At 39.6% G+C, this 11,335-nt stretch overlaps 1 protein-coding gene across 2 annotated transcripts in view; it reads right to left on the bottom strand.

Annotated features, from left to right (window-relative positions):
- Positions 1 to 7,484: 7,484 nt before the first annotated feature.
- Positions 7,485 to 11,335, bottom strand: part of CA8 (carbonic anhydrase 8) — an 85,443-nt gene continuing 81,592 nt past the window's right edge. For both annotated transcript variants that reach the window (XM_025265364.3, XM_006047760.4), the window contains exon 9: positions 7,485 to 8,187. The gene's annotated coding sequence lies outside the window, so the exon portion shown is untranslated. The remainder of the gene's footprint in view (positions 8,188 to 11,335) is intronic.

The raw sequence follows: 11,335 nt of genomic DNA, 5'->3' as shown, positions 1-11,335 counted from the left end.
TGAATTCTAATTGGGTGTGTTCTGGGCAAGTTTTGAGTTTTCTTTGCACAGTAACAGACACACAGTAAGAAATCAGTAAAAGTGCTTGTTGAATAAACGAGTAGCAGACTTGTACCCTGTCCCCTTCACTGTTAAGGGAAAAATATTAGACAGTAGCAACCATGTTTAATTTGCAGCAAAAGAGGAAGAAGAGATGCAAATAAGGGAGAGGGGCTTAATTGTTACCCTTGATTTTGCCCACTTTCCCGTGTCATCCACATCATCCTCCATGTACCTTTCCTACTGCCCAAATGCCCACGCATTTGTGGATCCAGATACCCACTCTCCAAAACAAAACAAAACAATCTGCATCAGGACAGGCATTGTACTAGAGACAGCTAAGGACTAGGTGGGGGCTTCCTTAGTGGCTCAGTGTTAAAGAATCTGCCTGCCAGTGCAGGAGACTCATGTTTGATCCCTGGGTGGGAAAGGTACCACGGAGGAGGAAATAGCAAACGACTCCAATTCTTGTCTGAAAAATCCCTTAGACAGAGGGGCCTACCGTGCTACAGTCCGTGGGGTCACAAAAGAGTCGCACATGACTTAGTCACTAAACAACAGCAACAGACTAGATGACAAGCATCAAACAAAATCATTGTAATGGGCTTTTCTGACCCCAACAACACATAAACCTCACTTTATTCTACTTTCTGCTTTTGAGTGAGCCAGATCATCATCCCAGGTGGCATCTCAGTGAGTAATAATCCTCTCTCTCCATCATTTAGGGACCCATGTCAGAAGACTGCTCTCCAGAAATCTCTGCATCTCCAAAAAAAAGACAATGCACCAGTTAGATGCAAGTATGAAAGCACTTTGCTTCAGGGATAGTTTTATAATAAACAATGGGGACATTTGTTAAATATAGATAGAAGTTGAAAGGCAGATAATAATATGTTCCTACATAAATTTCACTGGTCCTAAGCGGTCATGAAAATAAATGGAATGTGTATATTAAGAAACCTTGTCAATGGTGATACTATACATTGGGGGTTTTTAATATAAATATAAAAAGGAGAAAAATAAAGCAGTGGTCCAATATGGTATGATTAATTAGGAATGTGGAGGGGGCAGAATTAAAAGGACTACTGTTACCTCATACTTATGTGAGGATCACTTCCCACAAGCTGACATCCTGTCACGGAGGGACTTGTCCAGTGTGTAAGGAATCAGGAATTTCAGTCTCAGGAGTCCTCAAGCTTCCTTGTCACTTAATTCAGTAGTCAATGTGCTGCTGACAAAAGTCTGCCCACTTCTTACCTTTGTGATTCACTAATTCAGCACTTGCTGACGTTTTTTTAGCGATTCATCTAAAATCCAGTTAAGACAAAACTGTCACAATTTTAATGCACTAGAACCAGATTGAATTCCACAGCTTACGTGACAGCGAAAGTGCTAGTCATGTCTGACTCTTTGCAACCCCATGGACTGTAGCCCACCAGGCTCCTCTGTCTGTGGAATTTCCCAGGCAAGACTACCTGAGTGGGTAGCCGCTCCCTTCTCCAGGGGATCTTCCTGACCCAGAGATCAAACCCGGATCTCCCACATTGTAGGCAGATTCTTTACCGGTTGACCCACCAGGGAAACTGCAGCTTATGACTCACATGAATCAAGTGACCATCTATTTTATTTTCTTCAGATTCTTTTGCTAGAATATTTTCAGGCAGAAACTTTGGAAAGTTCAGCTACTGTCATCCATTTGGTTGATAGCAGGAGGACAACTGAAATCTATATCTGTGCAGGTTTGAGAGGTCTCTGTATACACCAGGATGAAGCGAAGGGTCCACGCACTGCATTCATTTGTCTTCAATGTTCTGTCATTATGACAAAGTAGGATTTATCAGTGTGGATGGGAAAATTGAGGCGCATACTGTTACTCATTCATCTGGCCCTCAAAGATGTCTTATTTCTTTATAATTTTATTTATTTATTTTTGCCTGTGCTGGGTCTTCACTGCTGCGGGGAGACTTCTTTAGTTACAGTACACCAGCTTCTCATTTGGAGAAGGCAATGGCACCCCACTCCAGCCCTCTTGCCTGGAGAATCCCATGGATAGAGGAGCCTGGAAGGCTACAGTCCATGGGGTCGCTAAGAATTGGACATGACTGAGCGACTTCACTTTCACTTTTCACTTTCATGCATTGGAGAAGGAAATGGCAACCCACCCCATGTTCTTGCCTGGAGAATCCCAGGGACAGAGGAGCCTGTTGGGCTGTCGTCTATGGGGTCGCACAGAGTCGGACACAACTGACGCGACTTAGCAGCAGCTTCTCACTGTGGTGGCTTCTCTTGTAGTAGAGCATGGGCACCAGGGTACACAGGCTCAGTGGTCGCAGTTCCTGGGCTCCAGAGCACAGGCTCAATAGTTGTGGCGACGGGCTTAGTTGCTCCATGGCATGTGGGATCTTCCTGACCCAGGGACTGAACCCATGTCTCCTACATAGGCAGGTGGATTCTTTACCTCTGAGCCACCAGGAAAGCCCCCATGGTGTAGGAAAATACTCCATTAATTACAGGGCTCCAAGCAAGGAGAATGGGCAACTCATGCCCCAAAAGACCTGAACTACCTGATTGTTTTCAAGGAAGGGTTTCTAAAGGGTCTGGGGATTGAAGGTTGCAGCTCATGGACTTTCTTTTCATTGGGTGGTAGTAAGGAAACAGGGCAGTGTTTCAGGAATCTTAATCCTTTGCCTTTCAGTTCCAGCAAGTCTGGAATCTATGAGCTTGTGGTCAGGGTGTAGTCACCACCTTCCAAGGGGGTGAGTTAGAATCCTAGTTTCTGCAGAACAACTCAAATATATGGATCAGATTACTATGGATATGCCTTGAAAAAGAACTAGGTCTCTGTTTTATAACTGAACTATTATCTAAGCTGTTATCAACCTGTATCTGCACATTCCACAGGGAGTTTGGCTTCATTGCAATTCTCTGCTCCTTTACTTGGCTTCTCTCATGTCTGCACCCACCCCAGATACATTGTCTTATTAGACACCACATCCTCCCGGGAGGTGCCCTTGGCCCCCACTGACTATTGTGATTCTCTTCCCACATATCAGCTGGAGAAGCTGTACCAAGCTTCCTGCTACTCATCTTCTGCCTCCCACGGTGGTTGTGGAGACTTACACTGTTGAGGAAAGCTGGAAATATCCTAGAGGAATTCAAAATTAAAATAAGTCTTCATCAGATGCATAGGTTTGACCATATGAATACTTGACACATTTTTCTCTCTGGTTAAAAATAGGAAAGAAAGTTGCCCTTCGTTAAATCAGAGGACAGAATTAAGAAACCCCAGAAAACAATTACATCAACCTATGTGGCCAGTTTTTAAAATATGATTTAGAAAGGAAAATATAAAGCTTCTTTGGGCTTAAATGTTATTGGTCTCCTTTAAGCTAACTCCCAACCTGATTATGTGACTTATGTGATTATGATGACTAAACTATATCTAATACAAAGGCATGAGATGGCAAAAACAATACAGACCAATTGTTGGTAATTCAGAAATAAGAAAAGGTCTCCAAGGATGGTTTTGAAAATACATGTTCTCTTGCCAAGGACGTAGACGTTAGCAACAATGGACCGTTTAGTCTTCTGGAGGGAGTGGGTGGGAAGGGATTTTGAGAACAGAGAAATGCAAGGCTGGAGCCCAAAGGTGGGAACTGCATTGAGAAATAATAGGTGTACAACATCCATCAAAGAAGACAATGGCACCCCACTCCAGTATTCTTGCCTGGAAAATCCCATGGATGGAGGAACCTGGTAGGCTGCAGTCTATGGGGTCGCGAAGAGTCGGACTCGACTGAGCGACTTCACTTTCACTTTTCACTTTCATGCATTGGAGAAAGAAATGGCAACCCACTCCAGTGTTCTTGCCTGGAGAATCCCAGGGACGGTGGAGCCTGGTGGGCTGCCGTCTATGGAGTTGCACAGAGTCGGACACGACTGAAGCGACTTAGCAGCAGCAGCAGCACAACGTCCATGAAATGTTTACCAATAAACAGTTTCGTGCAAGGTCTAACAGTAAGCGTGGCCCCAGGCTCTGGGAGATGCACAGCTCCTTGGAGTTAAGTGTCTCCTGTACTTATCTGGCACAAGAGGGTACCACCTAGAACATTTCTCACACTTACATAAATGAGAAAATCACCTCCTTGGTGCTCTGGAAGCATTAATTCCTCTTCCTAGAAAAGCCAATTGACCCACAAGAAAAACTGCATTCACATTTCTTTTCTGTGGATATAGAAAACCAAGATCTGTGGAAGTATAGGTTTTTCTTACCTAGTCCCTGTATTTTCCAAACTGCTTCACGTTTCTGGTTATGTATGAAAATTTGAGGTTGACCATCGTAACTATTGAGCTTAAGGGGCAAAATGCTTATAAGAGACTTCACTAGACACCCAAGTGAATTGTCTAATAGGGCCTCAAACATATTTCTTGAATTTTTGGAACTATATCATATAAAGATCATTTCTAAGTATGAGTAGAAGAGTAAGGGGAAACATGTTAATTATAAAGATTTTCTTAAGATTATTTTATTCAAACAAGATTTGCTGAAAACAGCTTCTATTAGGAAATTTAATATGATTGAAATTTCCAGGAGTTAATTTTCATTCCAGTCTTCTGCTATAATGACACTGCAGATTTTCTTTATGCCACAAAGAAGCATCTTTATGTTATAAAAGATAACATGTTTTTCATGCAATGTATAGACTTTATTATGCTTTTTTTTTTTTTTAAAAATCCCTTTGGGCCAGATTCTAATATAATTTCAGAAGAAAATTCCTATTGAAGTTGACTGAATTCCAATGTAATTTGAAAGCAATTAAAGTTTATCAAAGGAATTTTGCAGTAGAGTCATTCTGGAAATGAATCCAGACCAAAAGGGAATAACACAAGCGTATATAGGTCTTTGGAGCAGCGCTAAGAAATTCCTTAATTTTATTGACTCACTGAAACTACAGTGTTGCATTGGATGGTAGGCGTGTAAAAGCCTTACAAGGTCAGTCATTCATGCAGATTCATTGAAGTTTTAGAAATTGAAAAGTTTCTTAAAACTCAATAGCATCATCCCCAAATGGGTATTCCTATATAACCAGAAGTAGAAAATTTCTAGTATACTTTATTAAAGTGTAATCTAAGTCAAACACAACATAAAGTTTCCAATAAAACTTTTTCTTCTATGTTGTTATTATTCTTAAAAAAAAGAGAAAAACCCATGTGAAGGGTCATGTGTCAGCACCACATGACCTGAGTGTCCGTTGCCAGGGTCACACAGAAGTGGCACAGGAGAGACTTCCTGCTGGTCCAGTGGTTAAGAGTCCACCTTCCACGGCAGGGGATGTGCTTCCATTCCTGGTCAGGGGACCAAGATCCCACATCTAACCCTGACTGGTGAATAACACTGCAGAGGTGACTAGAACCGTGTGCCCCAAGTAGAGCAGACCTTGAGCACCACAATGAAGACCGAACACAGCCAAAAATTTAAAAAAAAAAAAAAAAAGTAGCAGAAGAAAACACTTCTAAACAAAAGAAGGGAATGCAGCAAGAGGAACAAATGTTTCTGTGAGCCTCTCTTTAAGGATTGTGTTACATCATTGATGTAGAATGCCTCATTTTTTACATAATACTCTATACTATGATGCAAATAATATTCTGTATGAAAAAAAGTAGAGGTTGCTTTTTATCATATCGATATCTGCTATATTAATATACTCTAACAGAAGTGCATGGATTCTAAGGAAAATGAGGTTTCTGGGGTGCCTCTTCATGCACATGCTATCTTGAGGCACAGTTTTGTAGAGGTCAGGCTTGAAAGTCATTAATCAGCACATACTAATTAATTGCTCTTAATTAAATAGAAAAATTAAATCGAGAAAATTTCAGAGTAAGTAATAAACACAGTAGGCTAATGACTATTATTGTTATGTCAACTGCACTTTCAAGAAACTTTAAGGTATCCAAAAACATGAGTCTACCCTCAATCACAATGATGGTATTTGACACACAATTTTGCTTACTCAAGTGAAAATTCCAAAAGGAACTTGACAGCCTAACCTTTTGAGTAATGTGTACCATCTTAGATGACAGAGCATTATAGCCAGAATGGCCACATGAGAAGCTCCACAGACCTACTTCCCAGTGATATAACCATACCTGACAATTTTCTTAAAAAATGAAGGGAGAACTTCCCTAGTGGTCCAGTGATTAAGATTTTGCCTTTCAATGCAGGAGATGCAGGTTTGATCCCTGGTCAGGAAGCTAAGATCCCACATGCCTCATGGGCAAAAAACAAAAACATTAAAAAAAAAAAAAAAAGAAAGAAAGAAACAATATTGTAACAAATTCAGTAGAGACTTCAAAAATAGTCCAGAAGAAAAACTTTAATTTAAAAAAAAAAAGGAGAAGAAATGCAAAGGGTCCAGAAATTTTCCTAAGGACATGCAACAAATGGAGAAAAATGTATTCAAGAAAACTCTCCTGAATCTCAGTAAGATTATTTGGAATCTGAGCCATAAACACACTCATTCCAGTTTAGCAGGATTAAATACCCATTTTAGGTGGGTATGGCCAGGAAGATGGGGTTCCTTCTTCCCTCAAACCTCAATCAAAGGATCCTTAAAAGGTTTATAGAGGCTAAATTTCAAGAGCCCCTAAGCCCCCTTCCTCCACCCAACCCCCACTCACAGAGCAGAGGTTTTCCACCCAGAGGCAGACTGAGAATACCAGGACCTTGCTCACCTTAACCTCAGCTTATTCATAGGGTGTAAGTTTCATGCTGGGGGAGACAAGCCACAAAAACCAGAGGCTTCGCCCCGACCCAGAACACTGCTTGCAAAGCAGGAGAGTCAATTCACAAGAAGCAAACCACTGTCCCCACCCACAGCTCCAGAGCTATGACTCCACAGCCCAAGTCTCCACCATGAACCATCTTCGCTTCCATTTTCAGGGATATTTGGTGTGGTTTTTTTTTTATTTGCATTTAATGCTTTTCATTATTACAACCTCCACCCAACACATCTAAAATTTCTCAACACATACTTCCTAATTCCATCTGTATTATTTCTAACTTTGATATTTTGTATCATGAAATCCCTCAAAATTGGGTCTATGTTACTGAAGTCATTAGTTTTAAGAATAATTATAACGACGACTAATAACATGTACTAAGTACTAGCTTTGTGCCAGGCACTCTACTGCTTTACATAAATTATCTCGTTCTGCCACATCTAATTGCATCTAAGCATATGCTTAAATTTGTCAGTAGCACTTAATATTAATTAACATAAAGATATTGATCATCTTCGAAAGAAATATCACAATATACTGATATGAAACCTATAGAATAAACTATTTTAAAGACATAAAATGTACACCACTTAATTATTATGCCATATTATTAAATTTATGCTTCTATTATGGAAAATAAAGCTATAAAATAAAAATTAAGTATCTGCTTTTTATCCAATTTATTTCTTACACCTTTCTCAAATTTCTAGAAACCACAGCTTCTCATATGTCAAGTACAATTAGATTCATATATTCAATTAAATCGTCTAAGAAAGCAATATATAAAGTATTATGTTCTTGCATTAACTCCCAAATTATGTTTTATAACAAATCACCCTGACATTAATCATGGTATGAGGGTTGAAAAGTAACACAGGATAAGATTTTTACTAATCCTTCACATTCCATTTTGAAGCTGTGTGCTGCTCTTGATCAGAACTTTCATTTTATTATCAAGAATTACATTATTCTCCGAATGAGTAAATTTTCTGTTGGAGACAGGAAATGAAGGACTGCAAATGCTGGAAATGTATTTTTCCTGTCTCAGTGTTAATACATGATATATATGCATTCATATTAACAATAACTCTGAAAACTAGTTTCATTTCCTCTACACATAAGCAATAAACAGTAAGTGCAAAAATGTGAATACTAGCAGCAGTGATATGGATACAGAATATGGGGCTCCACTCGAATGTACAGCCATTTCTAACATTTCATTAGAGCTCGTGTACAGGCGACTGTCGCAGATGTCCATCACAGTTGGATTAGATGAAGAAAACAATGCAGGCTCTGAGGATAAACCGAAGCTGCAGCTCAAAGTTTCCGTTTCTTCTCCAAGGACACCATAGGACCATTGTCTTCCTCCTTCAAGGCAAAAAAGGAGGAGTGAATTATGTTACTGATATTCTTCCACAGAACTGAAAAAGTCTTTTCTACAGTCCAACAGGAGACAGCAACAACGAGAAGTTTTGTAAGAAAACGTGGAAATTTCAAAAATATCTTCATGCTCATGTTTGTCATCTCTGCAATTTTTCCACATTTATTTCTTTGACAGAATCTATTAATGCAAAATTTCATAGAAACATGTATTTTCAAGCCAAATAAGTGAATGCTTGAACTGTTTTCTAAACAAAAAATTTGTATGTCATGCAAAATAATAAATAAAGCTTTTAGTTGTTGTCATTAATTTCGGGTGTAGTAATTGCAGGTGGTAACTAAGCACAAAGACCACTTCTTCCTAGTCCCCAAATTCTATTAAATAAATGAAGAAATAATAAATACAGAATAACACAGGAAACCAGCAGACATTTTGAGATAACTAAGAGTCTTCTCATTTAGAAAACAATATCAGCTAAGATTTTCATTCAATACATCTACTCGTGTTACAACAGATGGGCTGGGGAAACTCACAACTGGTTCATACAGTTGCTAAACATAAACTAGTCCAGTTTTTTGGGCAACAAATATCTATTAAAATTATGCATATACTTTTCACCCAGAATTACACTTCGTGGAACTTATGATAGAGATACAATCACCTAATTATATAAAAATTTTATGTGTAAGAATATTCACTGCAGGAAAAAAAAAAAACTAGAGAAAAACTAACCAACTTCCTTCTTTAATAAACTATGATACAATACTTTTAAATTGTTCATACATGATACCTGTATGGATTTCCTTGTACATATGTACATACACATGACCACACATGTATGTATATATTCACATCAGTTCAGTTCACTTCAGTCGCTCAGTCGTGTTCGACTCTTTGCAACCCCATGAACCTCAGCATGCCAGGCCTCCCTGTCCATCACCAACTCCCAGAGTCCACCCAAACCCATGTCCATTGAGCCGGTGATGCCATTCAACCATCTCATACTCTGTCGTCCCCTTCTCCTCCTGCCCTCAATCTTTCCCAGCATCAGGGTCTTTTCAAATGAGTCAGCTCTTCACATCAGGTGGCCAAAGTACTGGAGTTTCAGCTTCAACATCAGTCCTACCAATGAACACCCAGGACTGATCTCCCTTAAGATGGACTGGTTGGATCTCCTTGCAGTCCAAGAGACTCTCAAGAGTCTTCTCCAACATCACAGTTCAAAAGCATCAATTCTTCGGCACTCAGCTTTCTTTATATTCCAACTATCACATCCATACATGACCATTGGAAAAACCATAGCCTTGACTAGACAGACCTTTGTTGACAAAGTAATATCTCTGCTTTTTAATATGCTGTCTAGGTTGGTCATAACTTTCCTTCCAAGGAGTAAGCGTCTTTTAATTTCATGGCTGCAGTCACCATCTGCAGTGATTTTGGAGCCCAAAAAAATAAAGTCAGCCACTGCTTCCACTGTTTCCCCATCTATTTCCCATGAAGTGATGGGACCGGACGCCATTATCTTAGTTTTCCGAATGTTGAGCTTTAAGCCAACTTTTTCACTCTCCTCTTTCACTTTCATCAAGAGGCTTTTGAGTTCTTCTTCACTTTCTGCCATAAGGGTGGTGTCATCTGCATATCTGAGGTTATTGATATTTCTCCCGGCAATCTTGATTCCAGCTTGTGCTTCCTCCAGCCCAGCGTTTCTCATGATGTACTCCGCATATAAGTTAAATAAGCAGAGTGACAATATACAGCCTTGACATACTCCTTTTCCTATTTGGAACCAGTCTGTTGTTCTATGTCCAGTTCTAACTGTTGCTTCCTGACCTGCATACAAGTTTCTCAAGAGGCAGGTCAGGTGGTCTGGTATTCCCTATATAGAACAGTTTATTAGAAAACATTAATAATGCTAGGGTATATATTTACAAACTAAATTTCAAATAAGATAGTGAGCCATGATCAAATATTTTAAGATTATGCCTCAAAGATATGATTTTGAAGATAAAATAGGATGCTGTTTATATATGCATTTGACAACTTACCCAACAAATTATAAATCAAAGTGACTGACATAAAACTAACTGATGATCCACATTGTCAAGCCTCAGAATTTTAGAGCTTTTTAAAGGAAGCCTAAAGGTCAGCATGCATGAATTTTTTGAAAAAGGAAAATAAACTGTAGGCCCCTCTGTCACTTGCTCAAATATGTTCCACATAACTCTGGAAGTTAGGTGGAAAAAATGGATCTATAGTCAAAAAACAGTGAAAACTCTGATCAAATTGAGTAAAACATGATTCTTTCATACAAAATCATCTGTCTCTAATACGCTAATGTGCATTGTTAATCTCCAAAAGGAAAATATCATATTCAGGATTCCCCAAATGTACGGGAACAGTCACCTCTTGATTTAACAAACATCTCGAGGGAACACTGCTCTGCAGAACACAGTTGGGAAAGGGTGTTCTAGAGGCGGAGATTCCAAGTTTATGAAAGTAATTCAATTTCATTTTAAGAATATATCCAATTATTCTAAAAATTAAGCTGTGTGCGCTGTGCTTAATCACTCAGTTGTGTCCGACTCTTTGCAATTCCATGGACTGTAGCCCACCAGGCTCCTCTGTCCATGGGGATTCTCCAGGCAAGAATAATGGAGTGGGTTGCCGTTCCCTCCTCCAAGGGATATTCCCAACTCAGGAGATCAAACCTGGGTTTCCTGGATTGCAGGCAGATTCTTTACCATCTGAGCCATGAGAGAAGCAAAAAAATTAAGCTACCAATGGTCCAAAACATCAATTAGATAAAAGACAGATAGACAGATCCTCTTTTCCTTCTGTCAGCCACCACCCCTCTACACACACACACACACACACACACACATCACACACTGTAAACCCTTCCCTTCAACCTCCCAATACAGTATAGAGCAATTTTGGTTGGATCAATATTCAATTTCTTTTATTGTGATGATGTAAATATTATCCGGCTTCCCAGGTGGTGTTATGGTAAAGAACCCACCTGCGAATGCAGGAGACATAAAAGATGCAGGTTTGATCCCTGGGTTGGGAAAATCCTCTGGAGGAGGGAATTCAAACCCACTCCAGTTTACAGAGAAGCCTGGCGGGCTACAGTCC

Source organism: Bubalus bubalis, chromosome 15 (genome assembly GCF_019923935.1).
Source record: "Bubalus bubalis isolate 160015118507 breed Murrah chromosome 15, NDDB_SH_1, whole genome shotgun sequence".
Classification (NCBI taxonomy): Eukaryota; Metazoa; Chordata; class Mammalia; order Artiodactyla; family Bovidae; genus Bubalus; species Bubalus bubalis.
The sequence above is the reverse complement of the archived record's forward strand: the minus strand, read 5'-3'. Positions and strand labels throughout refer to the sequence as shown.